This window comes from Orcinus orca, chromosome 2 (assembly GCF_937001465.1).
Source record: "Orcinus orca chromosome 2, mOrcOrc1.1, whole genome shotgun sequence".
Taxonomy (NCBI): Eukaryota; Metazoa; Chordata; class Mammalia; order Artiodactyla; family Delphinidae; genus Orcinus; species Orcinus orca.
The window spans coordinates 71,663,551-71,678,296 of record NC_064560.1 but is presented as its reverse complement, the minus strand read 5'-3'; the positions used below and the strand labels follow the sequence as shown (position 1 = coordinate 71,678,296).

Sequence of the window (14,746 nt, the reverse complement as noted above, 5' to 3'; positions counted from 1 at the left end):
TCTTTCAGGAACCCGTCCTTCTCAGCACTCTGTTCTCTTTCCTTGCCTTTCACTCTTTTCCTTCTTCTGTTCCCTATGTGTATTCTTGCCTCTGCCTAAAGCTCATCCCTGGCATCCATGTACTTAGCTTTCTGCCCAAGAGGTGGCTTAAGAAAAGGGGGGTGGGTTACCATTCTGACATTTTTGTCTATTTCTTAAGGACTTTAAAGATAGAATAGGATGGAGGTGGTAGTTTTTGGAACAGTAGACTGGAAGTGTATTTCCAATAGTGATTATTTGTTTTCATTTTGTTTACTGCTTAATCTTCTAGGGTAAGGTTAACCAAACTTCTCTGTATAAAAACAGAGACCTTGCCTGAATTTCTGAGGACATATCTTCCCCCAGAAGTGGAGACTTTGGTTGAGGATGATCTGATTACCTGTCTGTAGCTTCCTTTTGTGTTCTAGCCTGATAGGCAGATACCATTTCCTCATGTTCCCTCTTGTTATACTTTTTAATTGCTCTTTCATTTACTCCTCCCCCCACCCCACCCCCACCCCTGCTTTAGGCAATTTGAAGTAGAAGCATGTGTAACTCTGCATAATAATATATTATAAAGGCATTTCAAGGAATAAATGATTAGAATTGTTTACATGCATGGTTCAGATTTACTGGCAAATTGCTCAGGCCTTTGTTTTATGATGTAGCTGCCAGCTAGGTTCCTTCTGGGTAAAACTCTGAAATAGGAGAAGTTTCCTTTTGGTATTCCTCACCAACACTTCCTTTGCCTTGTTCCTCTCCTTTCAACACCTCCTTTCCTTTCCCACCTCCAGGTAACTCCATGGAGCTGTCAGGCGTTTTACACCTTAATGTGAAGACATATGGGTGCATGGGTCCCTGCCCTCACCCGGACTGGCCCCCAGGGAAAGTGAGGTGTGCAAAGGAATAAATCTTCAATGGTATAATTTTAGACCCAGTGGCAACTGGGAAGGTGGCTATTTTGGGCTGTGGGTTTTCTCCTTGACCTGAGATGATATTACTTTGCCTGCTGCTACTGAGCTGGGCCAACCCTGCACGTGGTCCTTTTAGCAGCGTGTTTGGCGTTCCTGGGGGTTGCTTCTTCATTCCTCAGCTCTGTGCTCCTCCAGAATTCCATGAATTTGTGCAGGAGCATCACTCTGTCAATGTGCGCCCACCGAGGCTTGTCACAGGTGATCTCTCAAGGTAGGGGCGCAGGCTACTCCCAAGGGGCAGCACAGATGGTATGCACGCCCTTCCACATAGGGGGTGGGGGGATTTTCTGGTCTAGTTTTTGCCTATCCCTCAGCCTCCATGCTTTATCAGCTGCTTAGTGACCATTCAGTGCCTCACTCCCTCTTCGTGCAAGGTGAACCGGGCCAGTCTCCAGGTTACAGGGTCTGAGCATCCCTCCTATGAGACCTTTGAAGCTGCCCTCAGCATCCTCACAGCCATTTTGACCACCCGGCTTGCTGTCTTCCCACTCAGGCTCCAGATGCAGCTGCTGCCTGCGGACCCCCTGTACTGCCTGGGGAAGTGAGTCAGGACTCCTGCAGCGGATGGGTGGGGCAGCTGCAAGATGATCTGAAGGTGGCCCAAACAACAGTGCTTTCCAGATGTGGGTGAGGCTATAGCCAAGATCATCACTGGTAGAGTATCTTGTTCTTAATTTTTACAACCTAAAAAGAATACACAAGACTCAAAGGTCATTGGGGAAGGAGGAATAAAGTCAGTAAAGAACAGGAAAATGGGAAAGGTTTTGTTTTGTTTTGTTTTTAATAAAGAATTTGAGCTCTTTTACACCAAAAGAGAGAGAAAATAAAAGTGGCCTTTTATAGGTATGAAGAGAGCCCTGGCTCTCTCTCTCTCTCTCTTCTACAGGGAAAATTCTGGATTTGCAGAGAGAGAGAGAGAGAGAGAGATTGAGGATATAAGGAGAGTTTGACCAAGGAACAGAAAATAATGGAGAGTAAGACAAAAAGGGAGAAAAAGATCAAAAGACATTGTTGCCTTCCCTTATCTGCTGTTGAAGTAAATGTGATGTTTGTTGAGAACCAACCAGGCCTGCTCCAGTTATTTATTTCTGTGTGACAGATTCAGCCTGACACTTACATAAAAACACAACCAACATTTTATTATGATCCATCATGGTTCTGAGTGGTGGCTGGGCTCAGCTGGGTGGTTCTCAAGCAGCCTTTCACGAGAACGAGGTTTGATGGTGGCAGAGGCTAGAGCGACCTCTGAGGCTTCCTCACTCACATGTGTGATGGTTGATGCTGGTCCTTCCTTGCTGCATCCTCACCTGGGGCTATCAGCTGGAACGCCTGGTCATTCCATGTGGCCTGAGCTTCCTTACAGCATCTTTCTTGTGCTCCTTTTCTGGCCACTCAGGGCTCCAAAAATGAGCATCCCAAGAAAACAAAGCAAAAGCTAAAGCATCTGTTTTGTCCTAGCCCAGGCACACACATTATTGGTCCACCAGTCACTAAGCTCAGCTCAGATACAGAGGAGAACAAATAGCCCCCTCCTCTGGATTTGAAGAGTGTTAGAAAACTTGTGGACACATCTTAAAACTGCTGATGTCCGATAACAATGTCAACTGTTCCCAACCCCCCAATCTCCAAGAACTTCCTGTCTAGTTGGAGTTATAAAAAATTGATGAAGTAAGTAGTGAAAAGTAATGAAATATCTATTCTTCAGCTGAGCAAGGTGATAGGGAAACTTGTACCAAGTGATATACAAGATGAACACATGCCTCCAGAGAGGCCACAGGCAGTGTGTGATTAGGAAGGCCCACGGCAGCTTATGATTTGGGGAGAATCAGAGGCAAATAAGATGGCAGTGGGTAACATTCCCTAACTCTGGACTGGGTGTCCTTGCTAGCTTTATTCAGGCCCAAATGTTTGTCCTCAATATCTCATTTTCCTGTTACTTGTCTTTTCTTCTTCTGCCCTACCTTGGTTCCACCACCATCCTTCTTTCAGCTCCTTTACTCTTCTATGTACTATACCTTCTATGGACCTAAAAAAATCTCTCCATTCCTTCATCTCTCTTGGCATCACTTTATCTTTCTGTGCATAGAAAATCTTACCTCTCACTCCCCTTCATCACCTATCTGCAACTCGAGTGCCACTTTTCAGACCAAAGCAATATCCCTGCTTTTCCTTGTCCCATTCCTCACTTGAGTGCTTGCAACACGTATTTTCATTTTGGTTTCCTCTTATGGTCACTGTCTCTTGCCTTCTATAACCATATCTTATATTCCGTGTAGCTCATGCCTTTCTTCTCTGCTCTGACTTGCCTTATCCTAGGAGCAATTCGCCCAGCACAGTGTCACAGGGCGCTGGAACTGGTGCACTCAATGCCTAGCATCTCCATCAATACAGCTTTGACAGTCTCAAGGCGAGGTCTTGCTCCACATCTGGCGACTTTCAGGTGGGGTCTGCTGTTCAGCTGCTAACCTTTCTTTGGTAAGAGTTTCCTATACCTTAGCAGCACTAAGGACACTTTTATTTTCTATTTCTGGTCTCCAAATATCACCCACTCTAGACCTATATGGTTTGGCCTCTTTTCTCCCCTTAGTACAGAAATAATTTATATCCACTGTAGAAAACTTAGAACATATAGAGAAACAAACATAAGAAGACAAATGTTGTATGTTTTAACACTGCTAATACCTTGTTGTGAGTCTTTCCCATCTTTTTTCTCCATATTTATGGTTTTTAGTTACAAAAAATAGAATTACTACTTAGATGGGCAGCACTTTTCTGTAAACCATTTGCTGTTTTGTAGAATCAGCTGTTATAGAACTCTAGCCCCTGACCCCAGCTAAGTGGACCAGGGTGAAGCTCAGGCCTCAGCTGGGTTACAGTGAAGTGGGGTTACTGAAGAAGGTGGTTTGCAAGAGACAGGTAAAAGAGACACAGGGTGAGAAGCAGAGGAATGGATGGCAGGATGCTAGAGATACTCCTTGTATCTGGCACTAATCCTGCAGTGACTTTTGTGGGATAGCATTTCTTCTCAGTTCAAAGCGTTCTTTAGTGGTGGAGCAGTGTCTGAAGGGTTCTGATATTTTCCTCTAACGATGCCCGAGAAAGATGACACATTTTTTGGTAACCTGCTTTTTTCACTTCATAAGTTTTGTCTGTACCATCCTATATCCTCCCAGATTATAATTTTGGTGACTGCACAACGACCACAGTGGATGTCGAATATTTATGGGAGAAGTGGAAGGTCTGGCATTAAATGAGTACTGAGTTCAAATGCCTGTGCTGACACTTGTTTGCTATGTGATTTGGACCAATTATTTAAGCACTCTGTGTCTCAGAGTCCTCATCTGTAAGATGGATAGAACAATATGGTTAAGTGATATAATGAATCCAACATTCCCAGTACACAGTCTGCCTTATAAGTGTTCAGTAGGTTTCATCTATTGTTATTAATAATCATAAGTCCTCTATTACTGCTCATGTAATAGCCCCTATAGTTTTCAACATTATAAACAAAGCTGCAATGAACATACTTGTAGCCAAATATTTGTGCATGATTATTCCTTGAAATAAGTGCCTCATCAGATCAAAGATTGTGGGTATTCAAAAAGTTAAAAAAAAATGTATTGTTGCTTTCACTGAATCTTCTATGTTGTCCACATCCCAACCTTTAACATTTTCTTCTTCTTGTTCACAGTTTCAGAGACAACATGTCTCTTTCTGATCCAGCATTTGCTCTCTGGTCACCTTCCAACAAAATTAAGACAGTGTTATATCTGACACTTGAGTTGGGGCTCTGTCAGGAAGATTTAACTCATTCATTGAGTTATTCACTCACATGCCAGGTGCAGATTAAGTTTATATATAGACTATGTTTATAGACTAGGTTTATATTTTCAGGACTGACTCCAGTGTTGCTAACCGTGGAGTGGGCTTTGGAGCTTTGTAGGAAGAGTTCCAGACACTTCTGAAGAAGTCAGATATTGACCAAGGCTTATGATATCTATGAAATCTTTCCTCTTTAGAAAGAGGGACATTTGGAATAGGGACACCTTGATTCTTTGACCTGCCTGGAATGATCTCCTACCTGCAGACCCTACCCTGGCTTTCAGGCTCAGGAAATATCAATGTAAAATTCACTGAGATGCTTTTTTTGAGCCACCCACTGTGTTGGGCACTGGAAAGACAAAGAAAACTCAACGTTCTCCTTATCCTTATTGGAGAAGTAGGTGTGCTAACAATTATTGGACCAAGAATGGAGGGGTGCACCTGTAAGGAAATCCCTGAGTCAGGTGACCCAAGAGCCAAGGTCTGCACACAGCTAGCCGTTTGGTCCCCAGAGGGTTTTGTTTGGCTCAAAGTTATAGCATTAAAACTCTTTTTAGGTGTCAACAATTAACAACTGGAGGTGTCAGGTAAAAATGCAGATTTCTTTCTTACCTTGAAGAAATGGAAGTTTGGGCAATACCGTATGCTCATTTTATCATGGCCACAGTGAGGAGTGGCTGACCCTTTAGCCAGGGCATGGGTTCTCCTTTTTGCCACAGTCCCCACCACTCCCTACTGCATTACCTTGTCCTCCTTCACTTAGCTATGCTATCTGTGTGGGCCGTGAGTTTGCGACCATTGACTTAGTAAAGGGAGCACTTATTTTTTTCACAAGATATCAGGGAAGACACAGAGAGATCTGCTAGAGATGAGACCTACAGGGTCAGCAAGGATTTACCATGTAGATAGGTGGAAGGTGAAGCGTCCATGGCAGGCAGAATAGCATGTGCAAGGGTACAGGGGCTGGAGCCCAGAAGGCCTCCTTGGATGATGACAAGCAGACAAGGATGGTAGGAGAGTTGGGTGTTTGAGGGAAGGGATTGAAAGAAAGAATTGGAGAAGCAGGCAAGCACCAGCTCCTGAGCACCCTGGCACCCCAAAAGAAGGACATTAGATTTTGTCCTTTAAAAACTGGATCTGACGACTGATAGGGGAACAGCTAGCTAAAAGAGTCTCAACCAACAGTGCCCTGACTTCATGGTGGCATCTAGCAAAGCACATTCTGTGCAGACCTCATTAAATCCTGACACCAAGACCATGAGACTTGGACTTTGATTATCCTCACCCTACAGATGAAAAATGCAGGTCGAAGGAGGTTAGTTAAGTGAATTCCCCAAGTCACAACCAGTAAATGGCAAGGCAAGATGTGGACCCAGGCCTAACTAGAGAACTTGTAATTTAACCAGCTTCCTTGACAGCACCAATGCTTCAGAACAACTACCCCAGCAGCAAAATCAGGGTTGTATTGGGAGTGGGTGGAGGGAGGCTGAGAGAGCAGAGCTGCTGGGAGACCCCTGCAGTGGCCAGCAAGAGAACAGAAGGCCTTCACCAGGGCAACACTGGTGCATGCAGAGGAGGCTATGGGAGGCCCAGAGAAGGATGAGTCAGCGTGATCCTCCTTCATGGAACCTGCCAGCCATAGGCATTTTCTCTCCCTCCTTTGAATTCTCAGAACGCTCTGTGTCTCTTTCCCAGGACCTGCTTTGGCCACATCCCCGTAACAGCTGTATGCATCTTATCACATCTTGTATATTTTAAGTTGCTAAAGGGCAGGAGGAATTATGCTTTATTTGCCTTAATAATTTTTTTTTTGGATTGCTGAGTACAGGGCTTTCGTAAATTCCAAAATTATCTTTTTCAGATCATTTCTCCTTATGTATGCATTTTAGAAGTTCATGGCAAGTTAAACACTTTTCCTTTAAAAATGTGAAAATAATTTCTTTCCATGATCTACTTTAAAATACATGAGGAAAAGGAAGACTGGGAAGTTGTTTAAAAGCAGCAAACCCTTTAAGAGTCAATGTCACATTTATTGCTATAAAATATTTTTCTCTCTCTGTTAGACATCTGGTTCCCATTATATACAGTATTGGGTACTTGAGTTCACCAGCCATTTTGCATACCAAGCAGTGTGTCTGTGAAATCCCCTCTGACATCCACCAGTACGTATGTGCAGTGTGCAATTCTTAACTTTACATTTACAGGCGGCGCTTCTATCACCAACTTCATTCTTACCTATGTGCTTTCGAGGTTATTTTGTTCATACTTAAGGACCAAATTGCCTGCAACTGAGAAATGAAGAACTTCAAAACCATGGAGCCTTTGCTTTATACTATCGTATGGTCCAACTATCTCTAATCTAGCACTGAAGTCAGTGAAACAGCTAAATCTCAAGTCTATATTTCCTTATAACGTTGACCCAGAAATGAGAAACACAATATGGAATGTTTGCTAATGAGTCATGAATTTCATGATAATTGCTTCCACATTCAGGAGAGCTCCCTTAAACCATCTAATCTTGACATATCCTGCAACAATCCCATGTGTTGTAAATGATTTTGTTTTATTTCTTAAGTTACTGTTAAGGGCTTATTTTATGGTTCATTTCATTTTCTTAAAGAAAACCACACACACGTGTACACACACACACGTGCACACACACACACATGCACACACCCACACATCATAGGGGATTTTGTCTCAATCTGTACTTTTTGAAATAAAATAATTACAAAACCAAAGGAGCCCTTGTCATTTGGTTTGGAAGTAAAAATAAACACAGTTAGGAAGAAAGTTGAAATATGGTCTATTTTAGAGTTCTAATTCAGATCTCAGAATTAAAGCCAGGATAGAGCAATGCCGTGGCAAGTGGCAGTCTGTCTGTCCCTGTTCTCTCTGGACTTGAGAATCTCTAACTGACTGTATGGACACAACTAGCATTCAGTACAGTAATAATGGAAAATTAAATACGACTTTTAAAAACTGCTCATATTATAAAGTGATCTATTAGCATTATACGACTTCAGCCCTTAAAGTGACTGATTCTAATTGCACGATTTGGCCTATGGCAAGCATTAAAGAGCTGCAGAATCTTGCGGGTATTTTATCTCTTTGGGGATATTTTAAAGTGAATTTTCTTTGGAATAAAGCTTTGTTCCTGCCATACAAAAGATTGTGTGGAAGAAATCTCTCAGTTCTGACAGAACCAGAGATAATTATAGTTTCTTCTTCTTTGATTCATGAATTAATAAGCCAAATATTAAAAACATTCTTGCATTTTCCCTCCCTTTCTTTTATTAAGTGAAACTCTGTCTTTACAGCTTGTGGCTGTTATCCTGAAGAAGTAAAGATGGATGCCCTTGTCTAATGAGCTTTTCTAGCCATCAGAGAGGCAGTCTTTTTCTGCACCTGGTTATCATACACAGTCCTTCTGCATCTTTTCTGAGAAAGACTATGGATTGCTAAGATGATGTCACAGTGCCATACCTGGAGCTGAACTTGATTTAAACAGGTTATCACAAAACCACAGGGACTTCTGAGCAGGTAGTCTTCTCAGATATACCTATTCAAGGTTTTCAGTTTTCAGAAAAAAAAGGATGAATATGGGGGAATGTCATTCATCTTTGAATTTAACTTTATGTTTATGATAGCTACAGGATTTTTCATAATTTTCATCGTATGGACTCCAGGAAGTTTATTAATCAAATAGTATTGGAAATTGAAGCTTTTCATGCTGAGGAAGTTCTTGTTGACCTTCCATGTTTAAGCAGTTTAAGATAAACTGCAATTTCTCCTTAATCTACATACATATGCATTTCTTTTTGGTGGTTTTCAGATCCAATAGTAGAAAAATTGCCTACTATGCTTCAGACTTTTGATGTCATGACACACATTGTTATCCATGTAACCACCAGTGGACACTTGAACGTGTAATTTAAAAACTCCAGGAGCACCATTGGAGCGTACACACTAACCACATTTGTTTAAAACATCTTTTTTTAAAATTGACTTTTTTTTAAAAGGACGGTGCTAAGTAGAAGGAAGTTTAAAGGCTCTCTGGCTTCCTGTGAGTTTTTCACTAATAGTTCCCTGTAGCCTGTAATTGCTCTCTATCTTCCAAAACCTGGGCTCTGCAGAAGAGACAGAGATATTTGTTATTGACCTGACAGGATAAAAGGAAAATAGGAGAGAAGATCATAGCCATCGGCAGTTTGTTTATGAAAATACCATTTCGTGGATATACTTGAATCAGGCAAAAGTAATGCATCTTGTTCATCTCCCAGCATATTTTAAATGCCAGCCTGGCTGGATCAAAAGAACAGTGCCCAGAATTAGGGCATTACCTTTCCTGCATGATGGTGTGGTGTATGACAGCATCATTTAATCATTACATTTTTCTCAGCTATTCTAAAAATAGATATGAAAATTAAAAGTACAAATATAAAATATATAAAGATGTATAAGAGCAAAAAATTAAAATTTGTTTTTAAGCCATTATAATCTTTTATTTAAAAACTGTTTTAAACTCACAAGAAGTTGTACAAAGAATTCAGAGACATCCCCTGTTCCCTTCACTCAGTTTTCCCAAAGATAACATCTTACATAACCACAGTACCTTGTCAACATTAGGAAATTGATTCAGTACTGTTAACCCAGTTATAGACCTTATTTGGAGCTCAGCAGTTTCTACATACATTCTCTTTTTAGTTGTGTATTAATATGTAGAAATGCATTAACCATCAGTGTTAAGGGATCATCTTTCACCAATGAATATTGATGGTATGCAAGATTCTCAGATGATGTGGTTTTATACATCCTGTGGCTGCCTAAAGATAAGGTGGAGTCGTTGGCATTCATGAATATCCTTTATATTAATTACTTTGTCCATACATTACTTAACTAAACAATTAATCAATCCTATATCAAGTGCCAACTGGAGATACAGAGATGGTGACATTGCTCTCAAAGAACTCACAGAGGGAGATTGAAAATAAAAAATCCACAATGACAACACAGTGTTGCAGACCATAGTACAAATGAAACAAACCAACATTACTAGGCACCTACAAGTGTCTGGCAATGTACCAGGCATTAGCGATTAAGTGGTCACTAAGATGCATGCCTCTCCTGCGCTGTGAATCTTACTGCTGTGTGGAGGAGACAGGCCATTAAGAAGTACTGACAGCAGAGGGCTCTAACAGGGGGTTCAGAGTGGGTAGGTCCTGACCGGGTCAAAGGGTGCAGGACAGTGACTCAGGAGCATGTCATGTAGTCCAGTCAGCATTCCAAGATATTGAAACTGACTACTTGTGGGATCTTTGGACCAGCTGCTACTCCATTTCATTCAGAGCTTATGTATCATCTAGCTTTGCTGCAGCATTTGAGCAGATGTCTTGGTCTCACAAGAACAGTCATTGTTTCTTAGAACTGACTCAAAAGTCAGTCTCTGGTATCATACCTGCTATGCCAGATCCCCCCCATCAGCACTGGTGGGCCTGGTGCTGGGCTCACACAGGAAACAGTTTGGAGAGGGCTCTGTTTTCTAACAGTAAAGGGGAAAATATTCCCTAGGGCATGGTTGGTAGCCAGTGCTAGAGAAACAAAACCATTGTATGTTTCTTTCTTAACAAATTGAGGTTCTTTACTCAAACTGTGACAACATTGTCACCAGAAAGCTCACTGCAGATACGATCAGGGGCCCCTCCTGGTTAGAAACCCTCAGTTGCTTTGCATTAGATTGAAGGTAGCATCTAAAATTCTTGCTGTGGTCTACAAGCCCCTACATGAACTACCTAACCTACCTATGTCCTCAGTTTCAACACATTATACTTTACTTCCAGTTCCTAGCGGTCCAGTCACACTGGCCTGTTTAATGGTCCTTTAACTTGCTAAGCTGTGTTCTACTCCTGGGCCTTTGCAAATTCTGCTTCCAGAAATGCTTTACCCCCATTCTCTAAACATTCATCTATAACCTCATTCTTCAGGCTTCTCTTGTAAGACTTTCTATATTGAAGCACTTGTCTGTATCAAGATCCCACTATGAGTCCCATTTTATCCTCACTTATACTCCCCATATGTATTATATAGTATGCAATCTTGTCTTCAATGGTGTGATTATATATGTGTCTCCCCCACTAAATTGTGAGTTCCATGAGGGTAGTGATGATGCTTATTTTTGCCATTATCTCCTCAAGACTCAAAAGTATTTATTGAATGAATTGTTGAATGGAGGGATGAATGACTAAATGAAATAATGACATATCCCCTCATTTCTCTTATAACTTTAGGTACTGTCTGTCACAAACTGGGATTTGGACATACTTTTACACTGTTTTGGGATCCTTTGTTTTAGGCTTATTTCTGGTGTCTTCTCTTTCTCCAATTCAGGCAGAAATAGTTTTTCATAGGAAATCATGGCTGATGTGATTTTTATCTTAGATTTTTGCCTACTCCCATAGGCTTCTGCTTTGGATATTTTATTTGATAGAGTTGTCATTTCAAGGCCACTTCTACAAGTGGCATACCATGGGTCAGCTGCCTATCTCTCATCAAAGTGGTGGCCACTCCTTTGCAAAGAACAGCCCAGAGCTGCTTTGCTAATCTCAGGGCTCTGAATCATGAGCATGACACTTTAGTATGCTGGGGATCTGCAGCTGATAGGTCCCGCACACCCCCGAAAGAGTTTGTATTTTCTGGATTCTGGATCCAAATCCTGTCTTCACTGGCTTCAGGATGGGAGAGGCCATTACTGGGATGAAGGAGGCTCATTTGTGGAGATCAAATCAAGGAGGTATTTGGAACAGGGGTAGAGATACAAGTCAGGGACTATTTCTAAAGAGAAGTGATCTTTGAGCTGATTCTAGATTGATGGTCAGGGTTGAGTTAGTTCTATGGGAATGTGTGACAAGCGGTAAGAGTGGGGCGGAGGGTGTGTGCAAAGGTCTTGGAGAGATGTTTGGTGAAAAGACTCAACCGAATCTCTGGAAAATTTGGATATAAACACATATCTCTTAAAAAGAGTGGTCCTTGCCCTATACCTCAAATTTGAATTATCTAGATAATTGCTTCAATTTTGTGGCTGATATCTCTCCAGTCTAAGCATATGTTTGTAATCAAATATAGATTATTTATCTTAAATTTAGGTAGGGAGGTAACAATGCAGTGTGAATTCTATCCCTTTCTTAGTTGGTGTTTATAAAGCGGTGTGTGTGTATGTGTGTGTGTGTCTTTATACTCATTTGTCAGTCTTGCCCAGGTACAAATAAAGATTGAAAGGACTGTTTATGGTAAGAGCTGTATTCTGGAGAGTTACTGCTAATGGTGACTTTGCAGCTAGTAAAGAGGCAGCATGGCCTGACAGAAGGAGCTCAGATTTTGGAGTTCAAGGCCCGGGGACAAGGATCAGTTTTGCATTTACTGACTTGTGACTTTAGGCAAGTGACTTAACCTCTCTGAGCCTCAATTGTCTGCCCTCTAATTTTGGGGTGATAATAAAATTATTTGCCTCATTTATCTCATAGGGTTATTTATATGATATAATTTATATGAAAGAACTGCAAAAACCATGAAGCATGGTAAATGTGAGTCATCAATGTTATCGAAAAATGTACTCAAAAAAATGTGACAAGTTTCAGCAAGGAAGTGCTGTAAGTGTGGAGGATACCTTCCCAGACCTAATGTCATTTGAAAGTTTAGGATATCTCCAATACAGCAGCAATGTGGCAGCTAGACAGTCAACCATTTCAAAGAGCAATGAAAATGTACATTTATTATGTTGCAGGTTTATAATTTACACAGCAGTTTAATGTTGTAAAAGTTAAGGAGAAAGCCCCCAAATAAGGACTGGTAAGAACTTTTGATTTTTAGCAAGAAAAGTATCAAGTAAATTTTCCTGAAATATTTCTGAGTAGCTCATTTTGTGGTACTATTGGAAATTACGTAACATTAGTATTGCTTTATAGGGTATAGTGATAAACTTTCCCAAAAGGTTTTATTTAACCAGGAACTGGGAGGAAATGCAAACATATTTTATATGTAACAAAAGACTATCACAAACATTAATTTTAAAATATAGCAAATCTAAACATGCATGTTCAATTCAGCATTAAGAAACTAGTGAGATCCTTTTGCTAATAAAAGTGATTTTTTGAGAAAAGCAAATAGGGTTCACAGTAAAGAAGAGAGAGTTGGATTTATTCAGACTACACAAGCCCAGGAAGTGTCTGGTGGGTCATACAAACGGGTTACACATGAGTGGCAGGGAATTTTTGACCAAGCTAGATTTTTTTGTTTTCTTTTCTTTTTCCTTCTTTTCTATTTCTATCTTGCCAGTTGGGACACTTATTTCTTCCTTTACTCTTGAGACTCTCATGAATGAAACTAAAACAAATATTAAAATATTGCACATGGAGAGAAGAAATGGCTTTGGGAATGCACCAATATCAAGTGATTGCATTCATTGGCTCACTGGTCAAAACCTTAATCAGCTGGCTTGTGTAGGAAGCTGAAGAATATTTTCTTGACAACTTATGAGATCAGAGTTTTAGATCTTGAAAAGACAAGAATTTTTTGGGGGGGAGGGGCTGCAATCCACTTAAAGATGGCTATATAATTTATACATTGTGTAGGGTTAGCTTCAACCACCCAAGAGTAGAGACTGAATTGGTGTTCCAGAACCAACTGGGGAGATAAAACACACATTATGGTCACTTGGAGTCTCACTGGACATAAGGTCGCCACAGAACACTTTGCCAAAATGTGCCGGTGTCTTCACTGAGTCTGAATGCTGCCCAAGTATTATCACCTCATCCACCCCAGAGCTACCCAGCAGCTACATGGCTCTTCAATATCAGTGTCCTGCTCTCACCACTACCTGGGAAAATTTTCTCCTTTTTTAGTAGAGAGTCCTTTCCACGGAAGTCAACCTGCAGTTAGGGGTCGCTTACCTCAAGCCTCAGAATGCACACACTGCATCTTTAAGAAATAGTTTACTTCTGAATCAGTAAACGCACCAGACAAAGCAGCCATTACTTATGCATTCCTGCATACCCAGCAAGGTGAAAATAATAGAATAAACATCATATACTTCATTATGATATCGGTTTACACTTCCAGGGTACACAAAAAGAGGCCATTTCATCAAGCTAATTGCCTGAAAGTAAAAGAGAGAGAACTTTAGCTATTAGTCTATTATGGGGCTTTTTTCTTAATCACAAATAGGGGCCATGTGTCCCTGGGGGGATGTGTATTCTAATTTACAATTGAACTACAGATCAGAGCAATCAATCTTGGACAGCACTTTTACAGTGTAATTGCTGCAACATAACAAATAAGAAAAAAAAAAAAGGAAGAAGAAGAAGAAGGCCTGAGCTTCAGCTTGAGGTGGAGATATTTCCAGGCACTAGTTCAGGGTGGGAGGGAGAGAAGAAACGCCTCAGACATGAATATGCAATGAGGGCTCATTAGCGGCCTAGTGTTGCCATGACGAATGGCATTATCCCCGGCCTGGTGCTGCCTAAACATGAATTTTATAACGACCCATTTATCATGACTTGTCATGGGCTTTGGTACTGTACTTTCTTCCAGCTCACACAACTTTCCCTATTCTGATGGTGGAAATCTTTCTTTTTATTATTACTGTTTCCTTTTGTATTGATTTCCGGCTCTTCACAGCAAGTGTTCACACAGAGCCACGTGCTGGTGAGTGATTGTGACTCCAGAAAGTTGAGGAGCTACAACCTGATTACTCATTCCATCTTCTCTATAGTCACATCATTGAGAAAAAAGTCAGACTCAACTTTTAAAGAAATTTCTTAATGTGGGAGCTTTTTTGTACTGTAGTGTTCCGACACTGCAGACTTTTTTTTAAACTTAAAATTAACCAGGTTTGTCTTCCGTCCGATTATTTTCTTCCCTTTTTTTGTACTTCAAGG

At 40.9% G+C, this 14,746-nt stretch overlaps 1 long non-coding RNA gene across 1 annotated transcript in view; it reads left to right on the top strand.

Moving 5' to 3' along the window:
- The window catches only part of LOC117202021 (uncharacterized), a 48,130-nt gene that overhangs the window by 8,610 nt on the left and 24,774 nt on the right, over positions 1-14,746 (top strand). The window contains exons 3-4 of the long non-coding RNA XR_004484198.2: positions 813-912; positions 1,486-1,646. This is a non-coding gene — a long non-coding RNA (uncharacterized LOC117202021). The remainder of the gene's footprint in view (positions 1-812; positions 913-1,485; positions 1,647-14,746) is intronic.